Source organism: Desmodus rotundus, chromosome 7 (genome assembly GCF_022682495.2).
Source record: "Desmodus rotundus isolate HL8 chromosome 7, HLdesRot8A.1, whole genome shotgun sequence".
NCBI classification, from domain to species: Eukaryota; Metazoa; Chordata; class Mammalia; order Chiroptera; family Phyllostomidae; genus Desmodus; species Desmodus rotundus.
In genome coordinates, this window is record NC_071393.1 from 60,875,984 (window position 1) to 60,889,394 (window position 13,411).

The window sequence follows — 13,411 nt, forward strand, 5'->3', positions numbered from 1 at the left end:
AGAGAGATGGATTTGTTTTTCCACATATTTATGCATTCATTGGTTTATTCTTGTATGTGCATTGACCTTAGATTGAACCTGCAACCTTAGTGTATGCTGACTAACAAACTGAGCTAACCCCCCAGGGCCCTTAGTCCTAGATTTATAAGAAAAATAAAAAAAGCCATAATCATCAATGAGCAAAAGATTATTGTTATAATTTTATCTGTGAAACAGTCTATAGTTACATAGGTATAAATTAAGAAAATGTTTTTTTTATATTGTTAAGAAACATTTTTTAAGAGCAGTTTTAGGTTCACAGTCCAAGTGAATGGACAGTACAGAGTTCCCATATACCACTGTCTCCACACATGCACAGCCTCCACCGCCAGACATGATTATCACCCAGAGTCCACACCTTACATTAGGGTTCGCTCTGGTGTTGTACAATCTATAGGTTTTAACAAATGTATAATGATATAGATCCACTATTGTAGCATCATACAAAATAGTTTCCCTACCCTAAAGAGCCTCCATGCTCTACCTATTCATTTCTTACTCCCTTTACCCCTGGCAACCAGAATGTTTTTACTGTCTCCTTGGTTTTGCCTTTTCTAGAATGGCATATATTGGAATCTTATAGTACCTATTCAGGTTGGCTTCTTTCACTTAGTAATGAAGTGAAGTTTCTTCCATATCTTTTCATAGCTTGATAGGTCCTTTATTTTTAGTGCTAAATAATATTCCATTGTCTGGAAGTGCCACTGTTTATCCACTCATCTACTGAAGGACATCTTGGTTATTTCTTTTTTTTTCTTTTTATATAATATATTTTATTAGTTTGTACTAATACATTCCCACATTACAAAGGCAATTTAGTACCAGAATCTTTCTTCTGATATTTGAGTTATCTGAAATAACACAGAAGTGTACATCAAAAATATCCTTGTTTGGATAACAAAAAAAGAGACGAGCTAAACAACAAAAAATTTTCCTTTTTTACAGGTGGACATTGAAGTGGACCTAATTTGGTTTTCTTTTTAAAAGCCTCCAAAGACAAAAGCAGCTGAAAACCTAATTAAAATAAATAAAAAGTTTTTTTTACTAAACTACTGGTCTCCAGCACCATTTTATGTTTTCTGCTGTTTTGATGCAGGTTCTTCTTTGTCTGTTTCTTCTCTTGCTCTTTTTCCTGGTCCAGATGCACCATTTTCATCACGTTCCTCATCACTATCAAATTTAGTCTTCTTGCCCTGAAACTGTACTTTTCCTTTAGCAGACCCAGTCTGGGCAGCTTTATTTCCCTTTCCTTTTCCTTTAAATCTGCAATCTTTTGACTTCTATTTGTTTAGGGATTCTTGTTGATCTTCTGCGATTTTCTTCAGTGCTTCTTTTTCCACATCTCCATCTAATACTTCCCATGTCACTTTGTTCCTTAGTTGTAGGTTACCATTATTTGCATCTTTGGCTTTATCCAGTGCTTCCTTAGCATTTTCTTTAAATAGAATTATTCCCTCTTTTGCTCCTCTGACAAAGTCTATCCATTTTATTTTACCATGATTTTAGAAAAGGATATACAAATCTTCTCTACAGGTCTGGTCATCTAGGTCCCCTGAAAATTTCAGCAAGCAGCCAATCTTTTCTTCTAGAGATTTGATTTCAGCATTTTCTGCTAACTTTTGTTTTTCTTCTTGCTCTTGTTTAGCTCGTAATTTAACTTCTACTTTATTTTGCTTTCTTTCTTCTTCTTCTTCTTCTTCTTCTTTTTTTTTTTGCAAAATAATCTTCCTTGAACAGTATTAGTAGATCTATGTCTTTGTACTTTTGTCTAGGGGGTCTCCACAAACTTTTTAGCAGACTCAATGCTATCAAGCACAGCAAATACTGATCCCTTAAATGCTTTGTGCAATGTTCTTCTCATCTGAATATTTAGTACTTGACCTTTATCTTCTAACCATTCTTTTTTAAAAATATATTTAATGATTATGCTATTACAGTTGTCCCATTTCCCCCCCTCACTCCACTCCATCCTGCCCACCCCCTCCCTCCCACATTCCCCCCCTATAGTTCATGCCCATGAGTCATACTTATAAGTTCTTTGGCTTCTACATTTCCTACACTATTCTTACCCTCCCCCTGTCTATTTTCCACCTATCATTTATGCTACTTATTCTCTGTACCTTTCCCCCCATCTCCCCCTCCCAATCCCCTATTGACAAGCCTCCATGTAATCTCCATCTCTACGGTTCTGTTCCTGTTCTAGTTGTTTGCTTAGTTTGCTCTTGTTTTTGTTTTAGGTGTGGTCATTAATAACTGTGAGTTTGCTGTCATTTTTACTGTTCATATTTTTTATCTTTTTCTTAGATAAATCCCTTTAACATTTCATATAATAAGGGCTTGGTGATGATGAACTTCTTTAACTTGACCTTATCTGAGAAGCACTTTATCTTCCCTTCCATTCTAAATGATAGCTTTGCTGGATACAGTAATCTTGGATGTAGGTCCTCGCCTTTCATGACTTGGAATACTTCTTTCCAGCCCCTTCTTGCCTGTAAGGTCTCTTTTGAGAAGTCAGCTGACAGTCTTATGGGAACTCCTTTGTAGGTAACTGTGTCCTTTTCTCTTGCTGCTTCTAAGATTCTCTCTTTCTGCTTAATCTTGGGGAATGTAATTATGATGTGCCTTGGTGTGTTCCTCCTTGGGTCCAGCTTCTTTGGGACTCTCTGAGCTTCCTAGACTTCCTGGAAGTCTATTTCCTTTGCCAGATTAGGGAAGTTCTCCTTCATTATTTGTTCAAATAAGTTCTCAATTTTTTGTTCTTCCTCTTCTCCTTCTGGCACCTCTATAATTCAGATGTTGGAACATTTCAAGATGTCCTGGAGATTCCTAAGCCTCTCCTTATTTTTCCAAATTCTTGTTTCTTCATTCTTTTCTGGTTGGATGTTTCTTTCTTCCTTCTGGTCCACACTGATGATTTGAGTCCCAGTTTCCTTCGCATCACTATTGGTTCCCTGTACATTTCCCCTTGTTTCTTTTAGCATAGCCTTCATTTTTTCATCTAGTTTTCGACCAAATTCAACCAATTCTGTGAGTGTCCTTATTACCAGCGTTTTGAACTGTGCATCTGATAGGTTAGCTATCTGTTCGCTGCTTAGTGGAATTATTTTTGGAGCTTTGAAGTGTTCTGTCATTTGGGCCTTTTTTTTTTTTTTTTTTTTTTTTTTGTCATGGCACGTCTTTTACTTAAAGGGGTGGAGACTTAGGTATTCCCTGGGGCGGGGTTTCGCTGGTCACTGTGCTGTGAGGCTGTACATTGAGGGGGGGAGCAATAGGGAGCAATGGCTCCTGCTCCACTCTCCACCGGATTTCGATCACTCCCTCTGCTACCCACAATCAAACTGGGCCCCTCTGGTGCTGGTTCCCGACTGGGTGGGCTTGTGCACACTCTAGGCCCCTGTGGGTCTTTCCAACGACCTCTCTGGTGAGGCTGGGAGTTTCTCCTGCTGCCGCCCCAACCCCCACGGGTGTTTTCACTCATAGGTTTGAGGCTTTATTTCTCCGCGCTGAAGCCTTGGGCTGTGTGGTCTGCTTCGCTCCCCGCTGTTCATCCCGGTTTATCTATGTGTGAATGTGGGGCCATGGGGTGCTACCTGCCACTCTGAGTCCGGCCCTCTCTGTTTATCAGTGTGCGAATGTAGGACTGCAGGGTCTGCTACTGGTCAGATTGCCTGCCCCATTCATCCCACACTCTGCCAGTCTCGGTCCCGCCATGGCAACGCAAGTCCTCTCCGCCCAGCTGCCCATCTCCGCCCCTCCTACCGGTCTGGATGAATATTTATTTTTTATTTCCTTGGTGTCGGACTTCCTTGCTGTTCGATTTTCTGTCAGTTCTGGTTGTGTGAGGAAGCGCAGTGTGTCTACCTATGCCTCCATCTTGGTTCTCCTCTAACCATTCTTTAATGTCATCAAGGGTTGCATCAGTAGGGAAGCCTTTAATATGAACATATCTGTTTTTTACATCATTTTTATACTCATCAGTCACTTCAGGGAGGGGTTTGTTTGGAGATCTTCTGATTTTGGTTTTATCTACACTTATCTCCACGAGTTCTGCCTTTGATTTGCTCAGTGCTTCTACTATTACATTAAAAGTCTGTTGTCAGATGGTTTAACCTATTGAATTTTGTCATTATTTCCAAAGGTACCCAGGCTTCATCCAGTTTGATCTGTCCCTTTAAAAATTTGTCCCATGGCAAATTGAAGTCACCAAAATAATACTTAATTTGATGACAGATTTTAGCCTCCAGAGCAGACATTTTTTCATCACCATTTTCAGCCCTTATGGCTATACAGGTGGCCTCAAATGTCCGCCTTTGGCAACACTGGAAGATGATGAAGGTAGGAAACTTGAAAGACTCAGTGGGGATGCCCAACATCTGGGTTATTTCCAAGTTTGGCCATTATGAATTAAGCAGTTATAAATAACCACATGCAGGTTTTTGTGTGAACCTAAGTTTTCTGTTTGGGTAACTATGAAGGAATACAATTGCTGGCTCCAATGTTAAGAGCATGTTTGTTTCATTTTGTGAGAAACTGTCAAACTGTCTTCCAAAGTGACTGTACCATTTTGCATTCCCCTCAGCAATGAATGAGAGTTCACATGGGAGGAAACTCACTGCAAGTAGGAAGAGCGACTTCTCTGATAAACAAGTAAGATAAAGAACTAAACACATTTGGCTCAGTGCCCCCTGGGGTGTTCTCTCAATCAAACCGATTCCGTCCACAGAGCGCAGACCTTCTCCAGTTCTCAGGCTCCGTGAGGGAGATCTGTGGTTGATCAGTGTATCTAAGATTGAAATTCAGTCTGTTTTAAGAGCAGAGTGACAGCAAGACAGTTTGACCATAACCTTAAAGCTAAATTTTCCATTTTTGGTCTTATTTTGTTTGAAATTCAAGCTAGTAAACTGGATCAATATTATACATTACCCTTCGCAACATCAACAGTAATATTTTTAACTGGAAAAAACACACATTATGATAAAAAGTGAAATAATTTAAGGGTATACAATGAAGATTTAGTACAATTCCCACTCCTGGTTCTAATCAGACTTCCCAGAGTAAAATGCAACTTTCGGTTTTTTAAAGAAATATTCTAAGTACAATGTATATGTGTGTGTATATGATTATTCTATACAAATTTTCTTTAAACTTGTTTATTTCACCTAAATATGCATGTTGCTGATCATTCAATACAGTACATTTGATATTTATTTTATTCTTTTTAATGGCAGAAATGTATTCCATGTTCAGGCTGTACAAAGGTGCTTGACCAGTCCCTCATTATTTGGCATATAGGTCCTATCCATTCTTTTGTCACTGAAACATCGTTTCACAAATACCCAATGCTTGAGTGAGTGCATTTGTAGAGCACATTCCTAGAAGTGGACATGCTGTATCAAAGGGCATGCACAATTAAAATTTGATACATATAACTATTGTCAAATTGCTCTAAGACAGCATACCTATAAATAGCATTAGAGAATGCTTGTTTCTCTAGCCCTTTACCATACTATCAAATATTTTGATCTGAAAAATTTTGCCTTTTGAGAAGTATATTCTTAAAGTGGACTTTTTCAATGTTGCTACTGATACTATCAGGACATAGCTTATTTACTTTATTGCTTGGCATGAGATTCAAAGGGACAAGTTAAAGTATCAGTTTCCTTTAACTCTTCAGGAAAGACATTTAGAGAAACAGGTGTGTGTAAGTGGTGTGTGTGTGTGTGTGTAACTTTTCTGTTCTTATTGCTATACTTCAAATGCAAAATTCAAACATACTGTTAGGTTTCTTTAGAAAGCATACACTTGAATACAAAACATTATTCTTATTTCCAGTGTGAGTAGCTCCACTTGCAAAGAGCAAAACTAACTAGAACGGGTATGTAATTTCATGGTGTCTTATATAAGTGGTCATATTTTTTTAGAAGAAAATGCCAATGAGGCATAGTTAAAGGTCACCTATTTTAATGAACTAGTTTGTGACTCACAGTTTTACCTTTACTTTTCTTTGCTTTTTTTGTAAGTTAAACTTTGATTAGCATAGAGATTGTCTAATAATTGTTCTACTATTTCAAATTCAAATGAGTCCTATCCAATGTGCTTCTTCATCCAGAATTAAAAACATGTAAACCTAGGAGGGAATGGGAAAGAAAAAGGGAAGGTGGGTAGAGACAAAGAGATTATAAGATGTTTTGGTAAATGGCTTAAGGAGAAGGAAGTATAGGTCTCTATTTTGTTAGATTTTTCTGATGCTAACATCCTGTCGAGGTAGGAAGGTTTCTCAGAGAAAAGAACTCTTGTTTTCCAGAATTAAAGTCAATGCTATGTTTTCTCAGGTGACTTCATTTTATCATTATGTTTAATTAGACTCGGTGTATCTGTATTCCTGATTCTGGTGCTGAGAGAACATAGATATCACAGAAAGCAGAGTAATAGTTAACTTAATTTTTCCTAAATGATGTTAGTAATGGTCCTCCAACTCATTCTCCGATCCCCACTCTCAACTCCCCCACCAGATTTGGGGCTGGCGCAGGACTTCTGCCGTAGGGATTTTAAAAGATACCATATTGCTGCCTCAAATCATACTTAACAACCCCAAATTCACATTTATCCAGTAGAGATGACTGCAGTTTCAGTATTCTTCTGGGTTTCTCTATTGGGTAAATTTATATTAGTCAAGAGCCTTCTATATGCTAGGTCTATAGACTGCTTTATTTAATCATTGTAATATTCCTATGAAGTAAGCATTGTTATTCTTATTTTGCAGACAAAGAAACTAAATAATTGAGACTAAGGACTTTGGTTCACATCACATAGCTTAACTCACCAAAGCCAAATTTTGAGCCTGTGTCTAAATAAGCTGCATTTTTTTCTCCCATACTACTTTGCTTAAATGTGTTGATGGTTGTGGGTCCCGTGTGATAATGTACACACATTAAAAAATCTGTAAATTTAATATTAGCAAATTGTACATTAGTACTCAGGGATAATTTCCCAAGTGCTTGGCATGACTATGTGTTTTCTCTGACATAGAAATATGAACAATTAAACAAATTCATTCAAAACTTACTGGAACTCTGAAGTGAAATAATAAATAACGTATACCCAGGTCCCTACAGCTCAGCCCCGGATGTGAAACCCTCAGGAGCAGCTGATGCCCCACCCCACCCAGTACACGTGTCCCCTGCCCTTTACAGGCCCTCCACCCCTTCTGTCAGCCTCCTGTGGAGCCAGCTACTTGGGATTTATCATTCTTTCTATTTCTCTAATTCCTAATGGATATACAGTAGTATTTTTTAGTTTTTAAAATCTCAGTGTACATTTTATCATGCTTTATCCAGGGGTGTCAAACTCATTTTCACTGGGGGCCACATCAGCCTCGCGGTTGTCTTCAAAGGGCCGAACGCAATTTTAGGACTGTATAAATGTAACTACTCCTTAACTAAGGGCAAGGATCTCGGTGCTGCTGCCAGGTAGAAACAAGGTGCTGGGCCGGATAAAACAAGGTGGAGGGCCGGATTCGGCCCGCGGGCCTTGTGTTTGCCACCTGTGCTTTATACGATCACTGGCAACTTGCTTTTTTTGTTTAACTTTATGTTTTTAGATTCATATATGTTAGTATGTACATATGTCTCTAGATTTTTAAGTGAAAACATCTCAAATGTTCTTCTAAAATGTTGATAAAAAATAATCACTTGATTCTATGAGCAAGGCACTGATGTTGAGTACTTTGCATATTAATTTATTTAAGTTTTACAATACTAGGAGATATACATTATTCTTATTGCTGAACCAGCTAGTCAATAGCAGACCTGGGATTCTCACACAAGTATTGATCACTCTAATTCTGTACTTTTTTCTAGTTCACTGCACACCGCCTTCCTTTACTGAATTTCAACTTTCAGTTCATTCAATTTTCATCAAAATTATGGCTCCAAGCTCCTGGCCAAGGGCGAGGCACAGTGTGAGAAACAGCGCCCCCCCATGTGCACAGACACTGCCTCAGCCATGCAGCTCCAAGGCCGCTGTCTCCCCACACCTCTCTTGTCCTCTGCTGTCCCTCTGCTGTGTGGGAACAGTCAGCATCACTCAGGGCACCTGTTTCCTGAAACATCCTACCCATAGAAAGAAGTAACTGTTCCATGAACCATCCCCCAACTAAAACCTAGGCCAATTTACCACCCTGCACCCTGATTGAAAAGATGTCCTAGAAAATGTAATACACCTTTACAAACCAACCAGCAGCCTAATTGTTAAGCAAAATTTCAGTGTCTTACAATTACTACTCTTACAAACTCTCTATTAAAAAGCAGCCTCCCTCTTGACTCTTTCATTAGCACAATGCTCCCACATTAGTAACCAGTTATACACAAACCCTACCCAAATTTACATCACTCTCCAAATTACATACATAGAATGATTACTGTTTCTCTAAAGAGCAACATCTCTGTGAGTCCTTAGTACCCCTTCCCTTTCAATGCCTGTGGCTTCATAGTCAAGTCCTTTTGAGTACATGTGGCCACAGCCTTTTTAACCCACTCTGCAGAAACATGCATTACACGTTTCCTCTAAAGAGGAACTCATGAACAATAGAGCCTGAAGAGGAGTGCTTTCTTTTCTGTCATTGAAATGTTGTATAATGCCTCTTTCTTTTTCTCTTCCCCCCCCCCTTCTCTTCCTCCAATTGGTTTCTTCTCCCACCTTTAGCATCTCTGTAGCTCTCTCATTTTTAATTGTCTGGCTCTTCTCTGTTTCTGATTCTCTTCTTACCTATCTCCTCAGTATTCTTTCCCATGTACTGTTTTGGCATTTCAGTCAGTTTCAATCTCAGTATGTTAGTACCTCATCTGTCTGGTCAGGTATTACATTCCTCATGATTACAGAATCTCCTGTAGGAATGACCTGAAATGGTGACCTTTTCAAAAACCTTTTACTGATTGATTTGAGAGAGAGAGAGAGAGAGAGAGAAAAGAAGAAGAAGAAGAAGAAGAAGAAGAAGAAGAAGAAGAAGAAGAAGAAGAAGAAGAAGAAGAAAGAGAGACAGAGGTATTGAGAGAGAGATTTGTTGTTTCATTGACTTATGCATTCATAGGTTGATTCTTGCATGCGCCCTGACCAGGGATGGAACCCACAACCTTGGCAAGTCAGGATGATGCTCTAACCAATTTAACTACCTGGCCAGGGCCCTGAGATGGTGACTGCAACCAGTGAATCTGGTCTCAAATCTCAACAGAAGTCAAGGTTCATTTGTCACTTCAGTGCTCCAGGCCATATTTTACTTTCTTAGAACACTGGTGATTAGAATGTATGTGAGAATTACCCTGTCTGAGAATTATTTGGAATAACCAAACATTTATTTTTCTATTAGACTTCTTTACAGATGAAGAATTCTCGTGATTGGAAATGGCAAGTGCAGAAATAATTTATTCAGTTCGTTCGGGACGGAGACTTAATATTATGAGAGACTCTACCCTTTTGTCTGGGAACCCACCTACTCCTTCATCTACTTGTGGTTGCTCATCTACTACTCCAGGAAAGTGCCTGAACTTAGAGCTGAGCCACCTGTGGTTTTATCCTAAACCCACCACCCCTTTCAACGGCTTCTATTAACCTCTTAATACCACCATCTGCTTGAAACAAGGTTTCTCTAACAAGCAGTGATTCCTAATTTTGCATCTGATGTTATCTAGCTCTTAGGTTTTTCAATTCCAGTGTAGGACATTTCTTTTTTTACCCTCAAATTAGAATAGCCATCTTATTTTATTAAAATTAGATTAATTTTTCAAAATTGTTAATAACATCATTGTGATTTACTTTAAAATGATCCAACAACTTCTACCGCACTCAGTATGTCATCTAAAAACATTCTGCTATATGGGCCCCCTGCCTACCTCTCAATGCTATCTAGGAGAATTCTCCTCTGCCACATAACATGTTCCAACCACATTGTCCTTCTTACAAGTTGTTAGTCTCATCAGATTTACTCCTGCCTTAAGGCTTGTGCTTCTCCTGCCTGCTGCTTCCTTTGCTGAGGTGGCTATTCTCACGGATCTCAGAAAGCCTGACTTCCTGTCAGTTATATCTTTAGCTCAAATCTCATCCACCCTTTTTGGAGTCTTCCCAGTCATATATGCTCACTAAAAACTTGCTGAATTAATCAATTAAAGTTGCCAATGCATTTGACTTCTATATAAGCAAACATTCTGCTTCTGTTGACATTGACGGTGTCATCTGATGCATGTTTCTGCTGAAAACACTGGTCCAAAGTTTCTGGTTGAAGGAAGGAGAAAGGCCACTGAGATGGTCTGTAGTTTTGGATTGTCCCTGGCTCCCTCAGACCTGAACTTGCTCTGCTGTTCATTTCCTGGAAGGCTCCAGCTGCATGCATGGTGTTCAAGTCTGATAAAGAGATGTGTAAGGTGGCGGAATCATTTTTTTAAATATCACTGGCACCTGATCGATCATAGCTAGATCAGAAAGAGGCAGTGAAGCTTCAGTAATGCTAAGATAACAAATCTTTCTCTCTGCGTAGTTTTCACAGTCATATAGTTTTACAGTTCCCATCAACTAGTAGAAAGATTCATGGGGCAGACAGGTAGTCTATCATGATGTCATCCTGTCTTGCTTTTTGATGCCCTGTTTAAGGATGTGGAACAACACTTCTTCAACTTAACACCCTTTTGATTCAAGAAAAAAAATACCACACATTTTATATATGCAAAACATATTTTCCACTACTAACAATGCACCATGTTCACCAATAATGCTTGGAAGGTGAAAATAATACACACAAAAACTTTTCTTCAGTATCCTTTCAGGTATGTCATATCTAGTTTCTTCTGCAGGTGCACAAACTTGAGAAGTGATACCATGAGTTTTGCCTCTTCACCCCCAGTCTTGGATATATGAATGATGAAGCTGATCAAGATGGCCACAAACTTAGAATAGAATTTTGGGTACATCATCACTGACATAATAAAAACCATCTTCCCTCACTTCCACGAGATAATTCTTTTAATCCAGCCCAAAATAGAACTGGCCTTTTCTTTCCTGTTTCCTTGTCAACAGCTATTTTTGCAAGGTTTTCATTACTTCTTAATTGTTCAAACTTCCTATCTTCATTTTTCTTGTTAAGGACCAATTTTACAAATGAGTTCATTATCTCTACCATTTTAGACTCATCATTAATTTCATGCTTCTCATTTATTAGTGGACCTATTTTCTCTCTGGTACTTCTCACTGCAGTATTTGTAAAATGCCCTTGCTTTCTTTGAGTCCCCTTTACTAACTTTTTTACGTTCTCCTGATGTTACTGGTATCTTTTCTATGTTTAGTTGATGTATCTCTCTTTTTATTCCAAATAGCAATTTTTTATTCATTGACTTTAATATGAGGTGTTAAAAGACATTTATGTTTACATTTCATATTTACACACCACATTCTTCAAACACATTTTACATCTGCTCTAGTATATTTAAAATATCAATAGAAGAAGCATTGGCAGAAAGAAAATTGAAACAATTTCACATCTTATAAATGCATTTCTGTATGCAATAAATTTCTTAATTAGTAAAGAGATTCATTTTTATCTGATAGGCTGATATAGAGCATTATTTAACAATGTCATTGTCCAGGGTACAAAGTAAATTCAAGGTGTAGAACTTCACTTGCTAAACTTGTGGGCATTTGGAGGAAAGAATGTGTAGGGTAGAGTTAAATAACATGGACCAAGATGTAGAAAACCTGTTCTGGAACATGAACATCCTGAATAACTTTAACCAGGTCCCTTGCTCTTTTTCTCTGCTAGAGTCTCTTCATTTTGATTCTCACCTCTTTGTGTTTCTTAGGAATATGGAGGTAGGGGTGGGAAAGGCAGAGGCATGCATTTGCATATAGAGCACCTTGGCAGAAGATAGGCAGCAAAAAATACTGTAATCCATGATTCCTACTGTGATACCACAGAGCACTGGATTAAGAAACAGGTGACCTGGGGTTTTATTGCTGGTTTCCTCTTAGTTGACTTCTTGGCAAATGAGCTCTCTCATTTGTAAAATGTGGGAATTGAATTGGATGGTAGTTAAAATTCTTCCTATTTCCAAGTATTCTACATGATTCTTAAAATTCTTACTGTTTCTAAGTGTTCCATATGATTCTTCAAATTCAGACTCTATTAAGTCATTCACAAGAAGGTTTGTTTATGTTCTCGAGTCATTAGGCTCTCATTAAGTACTGTAGTCTCCTCCTTGGAACTCTAAGTGACTCCGAACGTGCCATACGCCACACACATGCCAGCCCACAAAAACAAGTCCTGGACTCCAGCCTGTGTTTGAAGTTAATACCCAGGGTTTCTGTCTGCCCACTGATTTTGTTTTTATTCCAATTTCACTTAGCTTTGAACTCTTGGTATTGAGGTCCCAACCTTGAGCTAACCTTTAACCCATGCAGAGTTGGTGCTCATTAAGACTCTCTGTGGCATATGGCCTCAGTTTGCTCCTTAGATGAATTAGGACACATCTTTGACTCAACTGACAGCCTTCTACACATTAGGGAACTCTCAGCCATAGGTGTAGGTCTGAACAACTCAACCAGTTTGAAAAAATTAGTCCCTGCTTCTTACTCACCTAGGTATGGTTGGGAGGCTGCATCTGATGATTATTTGTTAAGTATTTTGTCCTTGGGAAAAATTGTCTCCGAGTCATACATAGCTCTGCCATTTGTAAAAACTGCTAACTTACTGCACCAAAACTGCTATGAAAATCAAACAAAATAATTTCTGTGAAATATCTTTGTAAAAAATTTTTTGTTTTAAATTTGGTAGACTCCTACTCATTCTTCAAGACTCAGCTCAAAGGTTATCTCCTATGCAAAACCTTCCTATCGCTTCCAGGCAGAGGCAGGGAAAGCTAGTCCTCCTCCATGCCCTCTTTGTGCTTTGCTTACATCTTTAGTCACAGTTACAGCAGAAGCAGCAGCATTCTCCTAGGTACCAGGTTTTGAGCACTTCCTATGTGATTACATCACACAGGCCTTATGTGATTTCATCCTGAAACAACAATATCTAGTAATTGGTAACTTTATTAAGTTCATCGTTTTGGTGGGAAGCTGGAGCCAAATAAGTTGCTGAGGATCTTCCAATTAGAAAGGGTCTGAAGCTAGGTGAGAACCCGAGCCTTAGTCTTCTCACTCCACCTTCTGACTTTCCAAAGGGTCCTCACAAGGCAGTTAGTGGAATCCACTAGAGCTATGACTCTGCCCTCATTCAGAGCCTTATTCTGGGCTCACTATCATGGTTTGCAGTGCTAGATTATCCTGCCCTGTGCTTTTAACATTCTACTATTCACTGTTCCACTTTTTAGAGTTCTTTCTTTCCTTTAAC

General features: G+C 38.7%; 1 pseudogene; it reads right to left on the minus strand.

Annotated features, from left to right (window-relative positions):
* Window positions 1-959: 959 nt before the first annotated feature.
* LOC112296584 (lupus La protein homolog pseudogene) lies at window positions 960-4,412 on the minus strand (annotated as a pseudogene).
* Between the last annotated feature and the right edge of the window lie 8,999 nt (window positions 4,413-13,411).